Source organism: Hyperolius riggenbachi, chromosome 1 (genome assembly GCF_040937935.1).
Source record: "Hyperolius riggenbachi isolate aHypRig1 chromosome 1, aHypRig1.pri, whole genome shotgun sequence".
Classification (NCBI taxonomy): domain Eukaryota; kingdom Metazoa; phylum Chordata; class Amphibia; order Anura; family Hyperoliidae; genus Hyperolius; species Hyperolius riggenbachi.
This window is the reverse complement of record NC_090646.1, coordinates 645,373,396-645,389,156: the sequence shown is the minus strand read 5'-3', so window position 1 is coordinate 645,389,156 and position 15,761 is coordinate 645,373,396. Positions and strand designations below refer to the sequence as shown.

The 15,761-nt window shown below is 45.5% G+C and overlaps 1 protein-coding gene across 2 annotated transcripts in view; it reads left to right on the top strand.

Moving 5' to 3' along the window:
* Nucleotides 1-394: 394 nt before the first annotated feature.
* ME2 (malic enzyme 2) overlaps nucleotides 395-15,761 on the top strand; it is a 101,754-nt gene continuing 86,387 nt past the window's right edge. For both annotated transcript variants that reach the window (XM_068251355.1, XM_068251356.1), the window contains exon 1: nucleotides 395-601. The gene's annotated coding sequence lies outside the window, so the exon portion shown is untranslated. The remainder of the gene's footprint in view (nucleotides 602-15,761) is intronic.

Sequence of the window (15,761 nt, the reverse complement as noted above, 5' to 3'; positions counted from 1 at the left end):
AGTCCCTGCGCTTGCGTACAATTGCAATTCACTTTTTCTCAGTGATATTAATACCTTGTTAATAAAACGCCTAATAAGCCACAATCAAGCAAGAAAATTTACTCAGAATAATTTTGACAGCACTTTTTAACCTGATTTTTGGTACTTTTTCTATTGCAAAGTCCCAAAAAGTTATTTTACACAGAAGGTAAAAAAAAATATCTCCTAGGAGAAAATCCAGGAGAAAAAGAGAATGAAATATGATCCACCTTCTAGCGGGAATAGCGCCTGGGGTAATCATCATTAGCAAGAGCTCAGCTGTGATCAGGAAGGAAGAGCAGATAGAAAGTGTCATTGGTTACCATGGTGACTGTAATCCCGGGGATGCTCGGCAGCGCCCCCAGCGGCCGTTTGCTGCCACAACACGCTACAATCCGGATTCTGAGCAAAGCGCTGCCATTGGCCCTCAATTAGCTGTCGGCGTTCTGTCCCCGCCCCTTTCCTCTTCCCCGGCTACTCCATCGTGCAGCGAACAATCCTGAGCTGAGCTGCAGGTCCAGAGGGGAGTCCCGGATCGTCATCAGTGTCGCTCCTGCCTGACACCCCCGCATACACAGCGCAGGTAAGACCCCCCACCACCTCTCTGCCCCCCGCGTGTGTGCTCAGGAAGTGATGCCACCCACCCTGCTCATCTCTTCAATACAATATACTGCTACCAATCATCTGTGCATGTCATACTGTGCTACATGTATGTAGTGTCATTGTGCCCATACTGTGCTACATGCCTGTATGCAGGGTGACATAGCTGGACTCCCATCTTCAGTGACTGCATGCCTCACCCTGTCCTGGCATACTTGGACTCTTGTGTGCTGCACTGGTGGGTGTAACAATGCTATACATAGCTCCCAACTGTCCCTCTTTGGGAGCCCTGTCCCTCTTTCCTTCTCATTTGTCCCTCTTTCAGGACTTTGTCCCTGATTTTTTTGTAAATATATGTGTGTGTATATATATATATATATATATATATATATATATATATATATATATATATATATATATATATATATATATATATATATATATAAATTCTCTATTAAATAATGTGTTTGACTCTAAATTTTATTCCCTCCTTTAAATTGATATATTACTAATTTTAAAATGTTAATATAAAGTAAAATGAAGCAGGATAGAAAGGACCAGTGTGGTTTGAATTATAAAACAAAATATTTTTCTTATGAAATCTTTATGGTATGCGTGACTAGGGTTGTGATGGGGCGTGCTCAGGGGTGTGGCTTAAGTGTCCCTCTTTCTCATCTCAAAAAGTTGAGAGGTATGCTACATGTATTCAGTGTCATTGTGCCCATACAGTGCTACATGCCTGTATGCAGGGTGACATATCTGGACTCCCATCTTCAGTGACTGCATGCCTCACCCTGTCCTGGCATACTTGGGCTCTTGTGTGCTGCCCTGGTGCGTATAACAATGGCATCCTCCAGCACTGAGCATACAGAACCACAGAGAGGCTCATCCAATGCCCTATCCTCACACTGCAGGTCATTATTCTGAAGTTGGTATTAATGAAGGGCGCCAGGGGAAATGTGGGTGCCGGGTGAAGTGGCAATGCTGCTAATATTATATTGGGCGCTGAATAATATCAGTATACTCTTATCACTTTACCTAACCGTCCTTTCACACGAATCCTTCCTCTATCCACGGTACTCCTAAAGGTGGCCAATTCATTGAATGATCGATCGTTTCTGATCATGATTCATATCATTTATATGATCAATCAGAAACGATCGTTTGGGAACACTAACAGACAAAAATCTGTCAGGCTAATTTGTTTGTGGCCACCTTATAGGACAACTGAAGCGAGAGGATATGGAGGCTGACATATTTATTTCCTTGTAGGGCTGTTTCACACTGCAAGAGCTTTTTCTAAGCGCTTGCAATTTTAAAAAGCTCTTGCTAATGTAATTCTATGTGTTTGTTCTCACTTGAGCAATGTCATTTTGCTGGGCACGCTCCCGTCCCACGGAGTGATGTGCACAGGCGCAGATGGCTTCCAGGGACAGGATCGCGGTGGGGGAGCGTACCAGGCCACACAAGCGCGACGGAGCACGGCTCAGCCAGGCTTACGGGGACAATGGTGGGTGATGGCAAGGGAAGAGCAGCCCAGGTAAGTATGGAACCTGAGATACTGCTCGTCTCAGGTTCACTTTAACCCCCTTGGCGGTATGAAAAATACCGCCAGGGGGCAGCGCAGTAGTTTTAAAAAAAAATATATTTTTTTAAATCATGTAGCGAGCCCAGGGCTCGCTACATGATAGCCGCTGCTCAGCGGCATCCCCCCGCCCGCTTCGATCAGGAAATCCCGTTCAAAGAACGGGATTTCCTGGAGGGCTTCCCCCGTCGCCATGGCGACGGGGCGGGATGACGTCACCGACGTCATCGACGTCGGGACGTCATTGGGAGACCCGATCCACCCCTTGGCGCTGCCTGGCACTGATTGGCCAGGCAGCGCAGGGGTCTGGGGGGGGGGGGCGCGCGCGCCGCACCGGATAGCGGCGATCGGGCGCGCGGCGGCGATCGGGGTGCTGGCGCAGCTAGCAAAGTTCTAGCTGCGTCCAGCAAAAGAAAAAAATATTTAAATCGGCCCAGCAGGGCCTGAGCGGCACCCTCCGGCGGCTTACACACGGGGTTACCGCTAAGGAGGTTAAGCAATACCAGTTACCTGGCTATTCTGCTGATCTTCTGTCTGTAATGCTGGGAATACACAATGAGTTTTCTTGGCAGATTTACTTTCCAATCATTTTTCTGATCGATTTTGTGATCTTTTTTCTGATCAATTGCCATTCACTTCTATGACAAAATCGATCAGTAACAAACAATCGAAATTAGATCGGACTTGTCAGAAATGATCTATCGAGCCATCTATCTGCTGAAAAAACTCATGGTGTATTCCAAGCATGATAGTTTTAGCCATAGTCCCTGAACAAGCATGCATCAGATCAGATTAGCTGCATGCTATTTTTCTGGTGTGATTCAGACACTACAGGAACCAAATAGACCAGAGGGCTTCCAGGTAACTGGTATTGTTTAAGGCTGCTTTCACAGTGGGACGTTACAGGCGCACGTCAGAGCAGCCTGTAACACAGCCCACCGCACAGCAATGAAAAATCAATGGGCTGTTCACAGTGCCCACGTTGCGTTGAAGTATAACGCAGCACGGTAAATGAGAGTGCAGCGTGCTGTGCGTGATACTCGTATATGGCTGCGTTCGGATGTTTGCACATGCTCAGTACTTTTTTTTTTTTTTTTTTTAAATTTGCCGAATGCGCCGTTTTAGTTCGATAGTATGTGTCAAAAAGTACGCATCACGGACGCATCAAGAGACTCATAACGCGGCTCTAAATAACGTCCAACTTCAATACTAACATGCGTTGCGTTAGGGGCACGTTATGCGACCTTAACGTCGCATGAAACGCAACGTCTTAGTGTAAAAGACCCCTAAAAGGAAGTAAATACAGCAGCCTCAATATCCCTCTCGCTTCAGTTGTCCTTTAACACTAATCTACCACTATCTAAAGGCTCATACACACATCAGACCATAGTCTTTTGAAAATAAAAGATCACAGACCAATCTTACCACCCTTCATGTAGTATGAGAGCCATACTCTACACAGTCTATTCTATGGAGCTGAACTCCCCATCAGACAGAAATCTTTGCAAGATGCTGCACACACAGATGCTGTACAGACACAAAAGATCAGTATCTGCAAAAGATCTGTTCCTGCCAAAAATCCATTCCTGCAAATTGCAATGGTAGTCTATGAGATCTGCAGATCATCATACACACATGATTTAACTGACATTCATCTGCAGATCAAGCAATCATCCGCAGATCTCAAAATCCATCCTGGTGGATGTGATCTGCAGATGAATGTCAGTTAAACAAGGTGTGTATGATGATTTGCAGATCTCCTAGACTTTGAATGCAATTTGCAGGAACGGATCTTTGGCAGGAGCAGATCTTTTGCAGGTACTGATCTTTTGTGTCTGTACAGCATCTGTGTGTGCAGCATCTTGCAAAGATTTTTTTCTGATGGGGAGTTCAGCTCCATAGAATAGACTGTGTAGGTATGGCTCTAATACTACATGAAGGGTGGTAAGATTGGTCTGTGATCTTTCATTTTCCAAAGACTTTAGTCTGATGTGTATGCACCTTAAGCCTAAAGCTAGGTACACACATGCAACAACGATCGTTCGTTGTGAACGACGAACAAACTTTTGAGGAAAGAACAACCTAAGTAAAGTTAGCTTTTAAAGGTGTGTAATGATCTGATCGTTAGAACGAACGTTACATCACGTAAAGCAACTATTGCACTTGCGCATAAAAATGAAAAGTTCCATGGAGAAATGGCGAAATGCGCATGTCAAGCCTAGTACGAACGACCGTTTTCCAACGATGTACTATTTTTGCAAACAATCGTCGTTGGAAAAAATCCGTCAAGCTAGTTCGTTCGTTTTTAACGATCTAGCTCGTCCGTCGTTAAACTTAATGTTCGTTGGCTACTTTTTTTTAAACTATCGTCGTTTGAAATGATCGGGGAACGATCGTTTCAAACGACTATAGTCGCATGTGTGTACGCACCTTAACACTTACCCACTTTACAAATTCCTAACACTAACCTACTACATTGTAAAGGTGCGTACACACATGCGACTATAGTCGTTTGTAACGATCGTTCCCCGATCTTTACCAACGACGATCGTTACAAAAAACGAACCAACGACTATTAAGGCAAACGACGAACGAGGCAAATCGCTACAAAACAAAGTTCTGTCTTGGCGGATTTTTACCACCGACGATCGTTAGCAAAAGTGGTACATCGTTGGAAACGATCGTTCGTACCAGGCTGGACATGCGTATTTCACTTTTTCTCCAAGGAACTTTACAATTTTATGCGCAGGCGCATTAAGTGCTTTTACGTGGTGTAACGTTCGTTCTAACGATGTGATCGTTACACACTTTTTACAACTAACTTTACTTCGGTCGTTCTTTCGTCAATTAAAAGTTCGTTCGTCGTCCTCAACGAACGATCGTTGTCGCATGTGTGTACGTAGCACTAGGCTTATAGCCTGTTTCTACTTAAACAAATTTTCCAAGTTGCCCCGCTCATCTACTTGACCATCACTAGTTCAATGAGATGCAAATTTTTCCAAGTTCATGCAGGGTTATGCAAATTTTGTATGCAAATTGTACGTAGCTTGAAAATTGACCAATCAAGTCCCACCCAGCTTTAAGCTGATTGAAAGTGGACCAATCTGCATCAACTCTGATTTATTTGCATCTCACTGTTCATCTCTACTGGTATTTTACCCCCGCCGCTGCGGCTAAGCTTCTATCTCCGATGGTTTTGGTCCGTTTGTCATCCTGGCGCTTCAGCTACACCCATAACGCCTGTGCAACAAGTTGATTAACCCGCCAGAATGTGTTGTCGGAAGGAAGCCTAGAGAATGTAAACAAAGCCACACATAGGCCGAGAGAGCGAGCAGATTGCGCAAGTGATTGAGGAGGGGTGATTGACGCACCACTTTTACATCCTTTTTGAGGAAGTAAAAATTGGCTGCAGGTTTTGATTGGCTAAATTCCAAACTGAATACAATGTGCATGCAAGCTGGAGATATTAGCATCGCCTTCATGGGCCCCCACCAAAACTTTGGGGGCCCCCCAATGGTCACACCCCTTCCCTTGCCTCCCCTTGTTGCCCTTCACGGCCTGGAGGCCCATCTCACAAGGGTCATAAAACAAGTGTGGCCATCATGATCTCTACACCCGTAATAAGTGTAGCCACAACAAACACCTGATCTGCAGTATAGTCCCCCCTATCGGAGGAAGGGAAGGACATTAGTTGGGCGCGCACCGCTCTGGGCCATCCTGCTCTCCCACACCCCTGATCTCTGTTGAGGATCTGTACACCTTCAGTTCAGCTTTCACTACCTCCCCCGCCCCCAGAGGTACCTCTGTGTAGTAATTACACCTCTTACATACCAGAGCTGAGGCTGCAGCCACCAGTTCCTTCTTCCAGGACACACCAGATGTCTTGTTGTGAAATACTTCAGAGAATTCTTCCCTCAAGACATGGGAGAGTTATAGGAAGTCCTGTCAGCTCACATCTGCAGACGCAGCATCTCTGTGAGGCCTGGAGCCCACTACAAATCGCTAGTGTTTTTAATGAGCGTTTTGTAAGCGATTTCATTAGCGTTTTCCATGGATTTTGGTAGCGATTTTATTGCGATTAGAGATTTTAATTCTGATTGGTCCTTTCAAATTTTATATATATATATATATATATAGTTTGCAGTAATTTAAAATCGCACACAAATCGCTATGTGTAGCGATTCATGAGCGATTTGCCAGCGCTTCGATGCTTTACATTGAAGCACAAACGCTCCCAAAATGCTGCATGTCCTGCGATTGCGATTTTGCTAATTGCCATCGCTACTGCGGAATTTGTTACATTTATTTACATTGGCAGAGCGTTTAGGGCAGTGGTCCTCAAACTATGGCCCGCGGGCCGAATGCGGCCCCCTGAGGCTTTTTCACTGGCCCCCAAACACAAAATGTATATCTTATAGATGCGGCCCACTGCACTTTAAAATATAAGTGGCCTGCATATAGAATAGGAGTGCTGGCTCCACCCATCCACATACTGTACAGGCCAGCAAACAGTAATTCGCTGGCAACCAATTCTGCATCAGGTGACACTGCTGTCCAACTGTCACCTGGGTATGCTTCGCTGTCTGGTGCACAAAGAGTTTCTTCGGGCGCCGCATGACTGGCTGCTGCTGGGAGGTCTCCTCCGGACATGATTGGGGGGAATCAATACCTAGACTCCATGTAATGTTTTTCAACATCATTTTATGTATGTTCCGGCCCCCTAGCAGTCTGAAGTAGGTTGATCCGGCCCTTGACCGAAAAAGTTTGGTTACACCTGGTTTAGGGAAAGCGCTAGCGATTTAAAGCACTCCCTAAACTCTCATAAAAGCACTCTAGTGGGTTCAAGCCCTTACAGTTAGGGCTCGTTTCCACTATAGCGAATCCGCATGCGGGCACTGCATGCGGATTCGCATACTCAATGTTAGTGGATGGGGCTGTTTTCACGTGTGCGGCGGCGTTTTTCGGTGCAGGAAAAATCTGCACGAGAGGGTCGTCAGATTTCGCGTGCGGCAGGAATGCGGGAGAATCGCCGCTAATGCATTCAATAGGGAAATCGCATGCGGCTTTGTCATGCGGATTTCCCCGCGATTTCGCATGAAAGGCAATGGAACTTTACACAGGCAGTGACATGGTTAAATTCGCCTGGCTCCTTGCCATGCGAAATCGCATGCGAAATCACGGGTAAATCCGCATGGGGAAACGCAGCCGCATGCGATTTCTTCAGCGGTGGAATCCAGGCGATTCCGCACTGCTACAGTGGAAACGAGCCCTAAGGCCTGTTTTCCACGGGCAGTTGATAGGCAGTGAAAAGCCTTTCAAACGCTCACAACTGCTCACTGCTGCCTGGTAACTGCTCGCTGAGTACACAGTTCAACTGCCAGTGGAAACGAGCCCACACCAGCAGAGTCCTGTGCAGCGGCTGAATGTTGGTTACCAACTAGATTTCTATAAAAGTCATATATAGTTTATTTAATTAGCAGTAATTCACAATTCTCAAAATTGTGTGAAAAAATGCATCTCTGCATACTTACAGCCTGCGTTTTGCATTGCGGGCTGTAGGTTACTGTGGGCGGAGACATGGTGAAGTTTGCTTATTGTGGGGTTGGCAGTTGTGGAGTGTGCGTGTAGTATATAGGTTTGGTACTGTTCCGAAATACTGGTAAATTTAATTTAGTTTTTGACAGATTTTTGTGTTTGAAACTTTTTAGTATTCTTAAAATGTATGCTTTGCTTGACACATTTTGATAAGTTACAAGGAAAAATTTCATGAGGATTAATTGAACCACTTTTTGCACAAAAATCCAGCAGAAATTTATCGCCAGGGAGGGTAACATAGGACATTTCAACATTGCAGGAAATGGTCCTCTGCCTTGTGTAGTGTAGTAAATCTGGTTTCTGCATGTACCTTGTTGTCTGTATGTACCATAGCATGAAACATGCAAAGTATTGTACATTTGTGCAATCTGGGATGTGGCAGACGGACTGGAGATAAACACAAACAGATGGGAGGGGATCAGGAACTGCACAGGAAACTACAAACACTTGGGTGTTACATAAGCACTGGCAAATAATCTTTTCTTAACATCTTGAGGTACAGGAGGTGAGGGGAAAATGCTGGTATACTGGGTAGTGATTAAATGTTACTTTGTTGCTGTGATATTCCCATATACTCATGTCTGAGTATGTCTAAGAGATTGCTTTGTATAGTCCTCCCAGAACAGCAGAATGCTACTGACCACAACAGTAACCTCTGATCCCTGCTGGTGAGTAATCTTGTGCATCTCAGCATCCTGTTAAGCTGCAGAGGTGGCAGAGTTGCAGCAGGAAATGTGGGAGGGGCTTGTCTGAGCTGCCGCAGGAGATGTGCAAGGACAGTGTCTGAACTGCAGCAGAAGATGTGGGAGAGGGGACTTGTCTGAGCAGCAGCAGCAGGAGATGTGGGAGAGGGGGTGTGTCTGAGCTTCAGCAAGATGTAAGGGAGAGGAAGGCATGTTTGATTTGCAGCAGGAAGTATGGGAGAGGGGGCGTGTCTGCTCTGCAGCAGGAGGTATGAAAGAGGAGGGCATGTCTGGGCTGCAGCAGGAGGTATGAGAGAGAAGGGAGTGTCTGAGCTGCAGCAGGAGGTATGAGAGAGAAGGGAGTGTCTGAGCTGCAGCAGGAGGTATGAGAGAGGAGGGTATGTCTGAGCTGCAGCAGGAGGTATGAGAGAGAAAGGAGTGTTAGAGCTGCAGCAGAAAGTATGAAAGAGGGGGCGGGTCTGAGCTGCAGCAGGAAGTATGGGAGAGGGGGCCTGTCTGCGCTGCAGCAGGAGGTATGAAAGAGGAGGGCATGTCTGAGCTGCAGCAGGAGGTATGGGAGAATAGGGTGTATTTGAGCTGCAGCAGGAAGTATGGGAGAGGGGGCAGGTCTGAGCTGCAGCAGGAGGCATAGGAGAGGAGGGCGTGTCTGAACTGCAGCATTTGACAGCATTGTACAGCTCTGACAAATGGGGCTTGACTTGTAGGAGGTTGCCATTACACTGAACAATACAAAATGTGTTGAGCATTAAATAATACATTTTGTCATATATGAATAAGACCGAAATCTTACTCACGTTTGTGGGAATTGATTGCTTAAATGATCTTTAAATATCGACTCATGTTTGGCCACTTTGAAGAAGCAATTCGCACTTAGTGAAAACTTGGTCTGAGCCTACTGCAGTTGTGTTCGCTTTTGCTAGCGTTTTGCTCTGGCAATTCTTAACAATTAACGTGAAAAAAATCGCCATTCACACTTGCCGATTTATTTATTTTTTTTTTTTTTTCCCCACGATCAGCGCTTCTATAGCTCTAAATGCAATCGCCGGGATATCGCTTGAAAATGGTGCAGGATACAGATTTGCATTAATCGCTGGCGATTAACGCAAATCGCCCAAGTGAGAACCGGCCCATAGGATATTATGGCACTAACGCTTTAAAAAGCGCTTGAGCGTTTTGCCGAAATTGCCTAAGGCCTCCTTTACACTTGGGACGTTGCTGTATGCTCTTCACAGTGCATAATGCTTTGCTAAGTCCAGCTTTTTCCATAGATTCTAATGTACCACGTTCACATCCATACTCTGTGTTACTGCCCGTTTGAGAAATGTGGCGTTGCATGCATTGCGCTGTGAAGTGCAAGTGAATGGGTGCACTTTTTTAGCGCATAGAAGTGCATAGCAATGTGCTTTGGAGATGTTTTTCCCTAATTTAAAAAAAAAAAAAAAAAAAAATCAAATGAAAATCAACTGCTACATCAAATACTACATAAATTTGTTCAAGCGCATGTAAAACACGTGGGTCTGCTTAGAAAAAGCACACTGCCACGCACTGAAACGTGTTATGAAACGCGCATCAATGCATTCTTTATCATGCGCTTTAATACGTTTCTGAATGCACCCAATGTGAACAAGGCGGACAGAAGCAGACACAACTGCATTAGTGGGCTCAGGCCCTTAGGCCCCATTCACACTAGAGCGTTTTGCCGCGATTTCGTCAAAACGCTCAAACGCTAGCGCTTTTTAAAAGCGCTAGCACAATGAAACCCTATGGGCCCGTTCTTACTTGGGCAATTTGCGCTAGTTGCCGCAAATAGCCCAAAAACATGAAACGCAAACGCGTCGCCTGCACCATTTTCAGGCAATTTCAGTGCTATAGAAACGGCAAAATCGCTGCACTGTTCGGTGATTTTTTTTTTCCGGGTGAAATCACGGAAAAATCGCTCCTGCAAAACGCCGGAATAAAATCTCCCGCGTTTTGCGTTTCTAAGTGTGAGGGAGGCCTCAGAGACAGGTGTGGTTTTTTTTTTTTCTCTTTGTTTTTCTTAAGCTGGCCACTAACGGTCCAATTTCTGGCGAAAAATCGTTCGAGCGATCAGAAATTCTGATCGGATTGGTTGTAAATAATCTCCATTGGTGGACACAATCGATTATGAACGAGTGAAAAATGTCGCCCGAATGAATTTTCGTCGAATGAAAATTTGGATTTTCTTGGTGGTCGTGATAGATAGGAAGCAATGATTGGTTAGTTGATGGTGTAGTGAACGATTTTTCATCCGATCAGAATTTCTGATCGCTCGAACGATTTTTCGCTAGAAATTGGACCGTTAGTGGCCAGCTTTAGCATGCAAATGTCTACTGACTCGGGGTCAGCTAATTAAAGCCTCTAGTTACTGGGTAAACAGCTGCCAGGGAACTAATCAGCACTCAGGCATCCTTCACATTATTGTGTGTTTACAACACAGAGCACTCTATCTGCACCGAACACCGTGAATCCAGCGCAGGAGACTTGGGCGCACAGTGAGTAACTTCTGCGCCGTCAGAAGACAGAGCTGAAGTTACTTTTAAAACACGATTCGGCTTCCAGCAATAGCTGGAAGCTGAATTATTTCATTCCCCACCATCCATGGCGGCCTGGAGGGGGAATAGTATTTAACACGGCCGGGACTTGTGCAGCAGCAGGATCAGCCATATACCGGCTGTATCCTGCGCCCAAGTCTCCCGCGCCGATATCTCTCGTACGCATCTGCACTGCCGTCTATTGCTCTGATGATCCCATTTACTGACAGCCGATGGGTCAGTGCTGCATTTTGGCCAGAAATGCATGCAGCAGGGCATTATCGCAACGCACTGATGCCTTGCACAATAGTGGGAATTTCAGACAGTGCAGTGTATGCACATCTGACATCCTTGCCTATCACACACTGTACGCATTGCCGAAATGCGCACAGCATCGTGTGTAATGTGAACAAAGGTTTAAACCAGAGATGATTAAATCTAAAGATTCAATACGTACCCGGGGCTTCCTCCAGCCCCGAAAACACGTGCGAGTCCTTCATTGTCCTCCTGCAGTCTGCCATTCAGCCGTAATCACTCCCGGTAATTGCTTCGGTCGCATCAGTCTGAGTCTTCTGCGCATGCGCGGGAGGTCCACGCATGCGCATCGCCACGGAAGATGCTGGTGCTATATAACTAAATAATAATAATGCGCAGAACGGAAGACCCAGACTGGATCCGACTGAGCCAGTTACCGGGGCTGATTGCAGCTGAACGGCAGACAGTGGGTGGACAGAGATGGACTTGCACGTGTTTATGGGGCTGAAGGAAGCCTGGATAGGTTTCGAAACTAATTAATTATCACTAGTGCACTTTTAAACTGATAGTTGGAACAGAGATGCCAAAACAAGGGTAAAATATGTGAAAAACAGTTCAAAAAGGGAGGTAGTGGTGGACTTGCCTCCCCAATCAGAAGACACAATTCTGTTGATATTTGTCAACAATTAACTTTGAGTCCTTCATAATGCAATGCGTTTCACAGGTGAAATCCAGCTTCATCAGGCAATATATACGGAGCGACTATACGTCTGGTAGCAAGCCAAGCGCCTCTGTGAGCTCTTCACAGTACTGCATTGTAACAGATCATGTTATTCTAACACGCTGCATGCAGGATCTGAATTAGCATCTATATCCAGCTTCCACATACATTTTTAATGTGTGCGTTATGCAACGCACCACTGTGAATCCAGCCTTCGCTACTTCAGTTTTGCTATGCAATTTTCAGAGGGACTTTTTTAAGGTATCTGCATTTTTGCACATTCCTTTAACCACTTGAGGACTGCTGTGTTAACCCCCCCCCCCCCCCCCCCCACTGCAGCTTTAAGGCCAAGCTGCATAGCCGAACAACTCAGCACGGGAGTGATTTCCCCACCCCACCCCCTTTTTTTTCTCCCCACCAACAGAGGTCTCGCCCCCCATTTTTTTAATGGTCTTGTATCCCTCCCTTGGCCAGCCAATCACTGCGATAGGCTACAGCCTAACACAGCGGATCGCTTCCCTGTGTCCCCGGGGGACAGCCGTCTCACACGGCTGTCCCCAGTACAGCGCTGCTACAGATCACAGCGCTGTACGAAGTAATTAGACAGCGATTTCGCCGTCTAACAGTCTCGCTCGGAGACTGAAGGCAGGCCGGAGCTCCGTCCCCCCCCCCCCCCCGCACCCCCCCCCCCAAGCAGGAGATGCGCGCGCGATCTCCTGCTAGCCCCATAGACGGCTGTTCATGCCTATCGGCGTGGAGAGGTCCGGGGGCTGCCGCACTGCTCACGCCAATTGGCGTGGAGCAGTCGGCAAGTAGTTAACAAAATCGCACTGAAAAATTATACGGGCGCAGCGCAATCGCCCTCAATGTGAACCAGCCCGGGTAAGTATTAGACTAACGAGTCGGAGTCTGAGCCATTTTGGGTATCTGGAGACGGTGATTTCATAAACTTTGGAGTTGAATGATTTTTGTACCGACTCCACAGCCCTGGTTGTTTTTTTTTTTTTTTTTTTCTTCTTCTTTGTGGATCTAAACTTTAGCTGTGGTGTTTTTCTTTGTGGGTCTGAGATGTCCAGACAGCGAGAACCAATGATGCCTCCAAGTAGATGCTTGAAAAGTTCCGGGCACCAGCGCATAGGAATGGCCTTTATTACATCCTCAACAAAGACCTAAACCGTATATGGCCTGACAGCTGTTTCATGGACTATATCTGCTTGGTCAGAGCCCAAAAAAGTACCTTTAAAATAACCTTTTGGCCTCCGATGGAGCGGATATAGCCTGTGAAATGGCTGTCAGCCCATACGCACTGCAGTGTCTGTCTTTGTTGAGGATGTAACAGAGGCCATTGTGGTTTATCCTATGCTCTGGTGCCCGGAACTGTTCAAGCTTCTACTTGGAGGAAATCTGAACTGTTCTAAGGTAATCCCTTGATGTCTCAGCTATTACTGTCTGCCAGGACAGATCGCCTATCCTGATGTCCTGTGACTTCCGTGTGAACTTTAAGGAAATTCCTGCGGTGTGGTGTGATCAGTTTGACCAGCTGATAGATTTATAAGGTTCTGATTTGCTGTGATGGTTTCCTGGTCAGGCATGAACAGGACCAGCAACTCAGAAGCTTACAAATCTATCAGCTGATCAAACTGATCACATGCTTCTCTATGAGTTCTCCTAGACAGGGCCATCCCTACTTATGGGAATGTAGTAAGCTATATATGATCAAAAATCTGCACGTATCGTGCCGAATCGACTAGTAGTAGATTACGGTAGAGCTATAAATTTGTCATAATGGAATGAATATATATATATATATATATATGATTGATATTTATCAAAGCAGTAAATTTAGGTATCGGTGGGAGGAGCTGATTCTGGTGACTGAGAGAAGATCATTAGCAGTATGTGGCAAACGACAGAAAGATTGGCGGTTTCTTAATTTATCAGGACCACTATGGCTCCTCCCACCAATCAATTATGAAATGTTTTTAAAAGGACAGGTCTACTTTTAAGCCCTGCAAATCCTGCAGTGTTTTAGACTGATGGAGTTACGCTGGTTATTGAAAACTGAGTAGGGCACATGTCCTTTGATTCATTAGAGTTCAAGAGTCGGCTGCTGGAAAGGGCATTTCACAGGATAGCTTGTGGACAGCCTAGAAGTGCGGATGTCTGCGTTCCTGACATTTAGCTGATGATACGACGAACCTCAGCAGGATCAGTGATGAAGTTTAAAGAAAACCTGAACTGAAAATTAAAAGACAAAATAAACATACACAAGTCATACTTACCTCCTGCGTAGTCTACTCCTCAATCTATTTTTCCTCTCCTGCGTCCTCTTTGTCCACTGTGATCAATGGAATTCTCCGTCCTCCAGGGCTATTACCCCATAACAGCTTCCTGGTCAGCACACTGTTAAACTGTAACATCGCCCACTTGAGCCATAGGGAAACATGGACACATCAGTTCTCCTCTCAGCTGTAACTGACAGCAACTGATATATAACTGACAGCAACTGATATATTTCAGTTCTGACAAAATGTTGTCAGAACTGGAAACGATCACTGTAAGAAGAAAATGGTGAGCTTCTGAGAGGAACTGATGGAAAGGTAATGTAATGTTCATTTAATGTTACCTCATGTGTTTATTTTAAATTTTACTCAGTACAGGTTCTCTTTAAAGGAGAACTGTAGTGAGAGGTACATGGAGGCTGCCATATTGATTTCCTTTTAAGCAATACCAGTTACCTGGCAGCCCTGCTAAGCTATCTGCCTGCAGAATCACACCAGAAACAAGCATGCAGCTAATCTTGTCAGATCTGACAAAAGTGTCAAACACCTGACCTGCTGCATGCTTGTTCAGGGGCTAGGGCAAAAAGTATTAGAGGCAGAGGATCCGCAGGATAACCAGGCAACTTGGACTTTTTTGATGCAGTTTTGTTTTGTTTTTTTGCGACTCCTGGCGCTTGGGTGGCCGGTGCGTTTTTGTTAAAATCGTTTTTCTAAGTGCTTTTCCAGAGCATTGTTTTTAATTCACTCCCTGATGCAAGTCAGGAAGTTAACTTTTTGACCTGGAAGAGAAGAAATACAAAAACGCGAACGCAAACGCTGCACAAAGCGATTTTGTGAGCGTTTGCATTTTTCCTGTACCTTCCATTGTGGCAAAATCACCTCAAAAATGTTAGAGGCACCGCTTTGATGAGCGGATTGCAAACGAACCGCTCAGATGTGAACTCTCTCATAGGGAATCATTGTACAAGCATTGTTAGGGCGATTTTGAAAAATCGCCTGCGCTTGAAAAAAGGGCAAAAACGCCCTTAGTGTGGACGAGCCCTAATAGTATGTGGGCCCTAAAGGACAGCTGAAGTGAGAGTGATATGGAGGCTGCCGTATTTTTAACCTGTTAGACAAAACCAGTTTCCTAGTAGCCCTGCTGGTGTATTTGGCTGCAGTAGTGTCTTTGCTAGAAGTGAAGTCAGACCGGCACCATCCGTAATATTCAATGTTCTTTTATTTCTCTTTTAATGCAAGACAGCCATTACAGCGACGTTTCGAAGTATAAACTCCTTTATCAAGCTAGGCTGAATATCAATGACAATATGAGATACGTTCATGTGCTTTAAATAGCATATAACAACTTGGGAACACCAATAGCAATAGAGTATACTCATAACCAATAACAACGGTCCTTACAAAGTCGGACCTGATAGAGAACTTAGCTAGAGGGATCCCATTGGATAC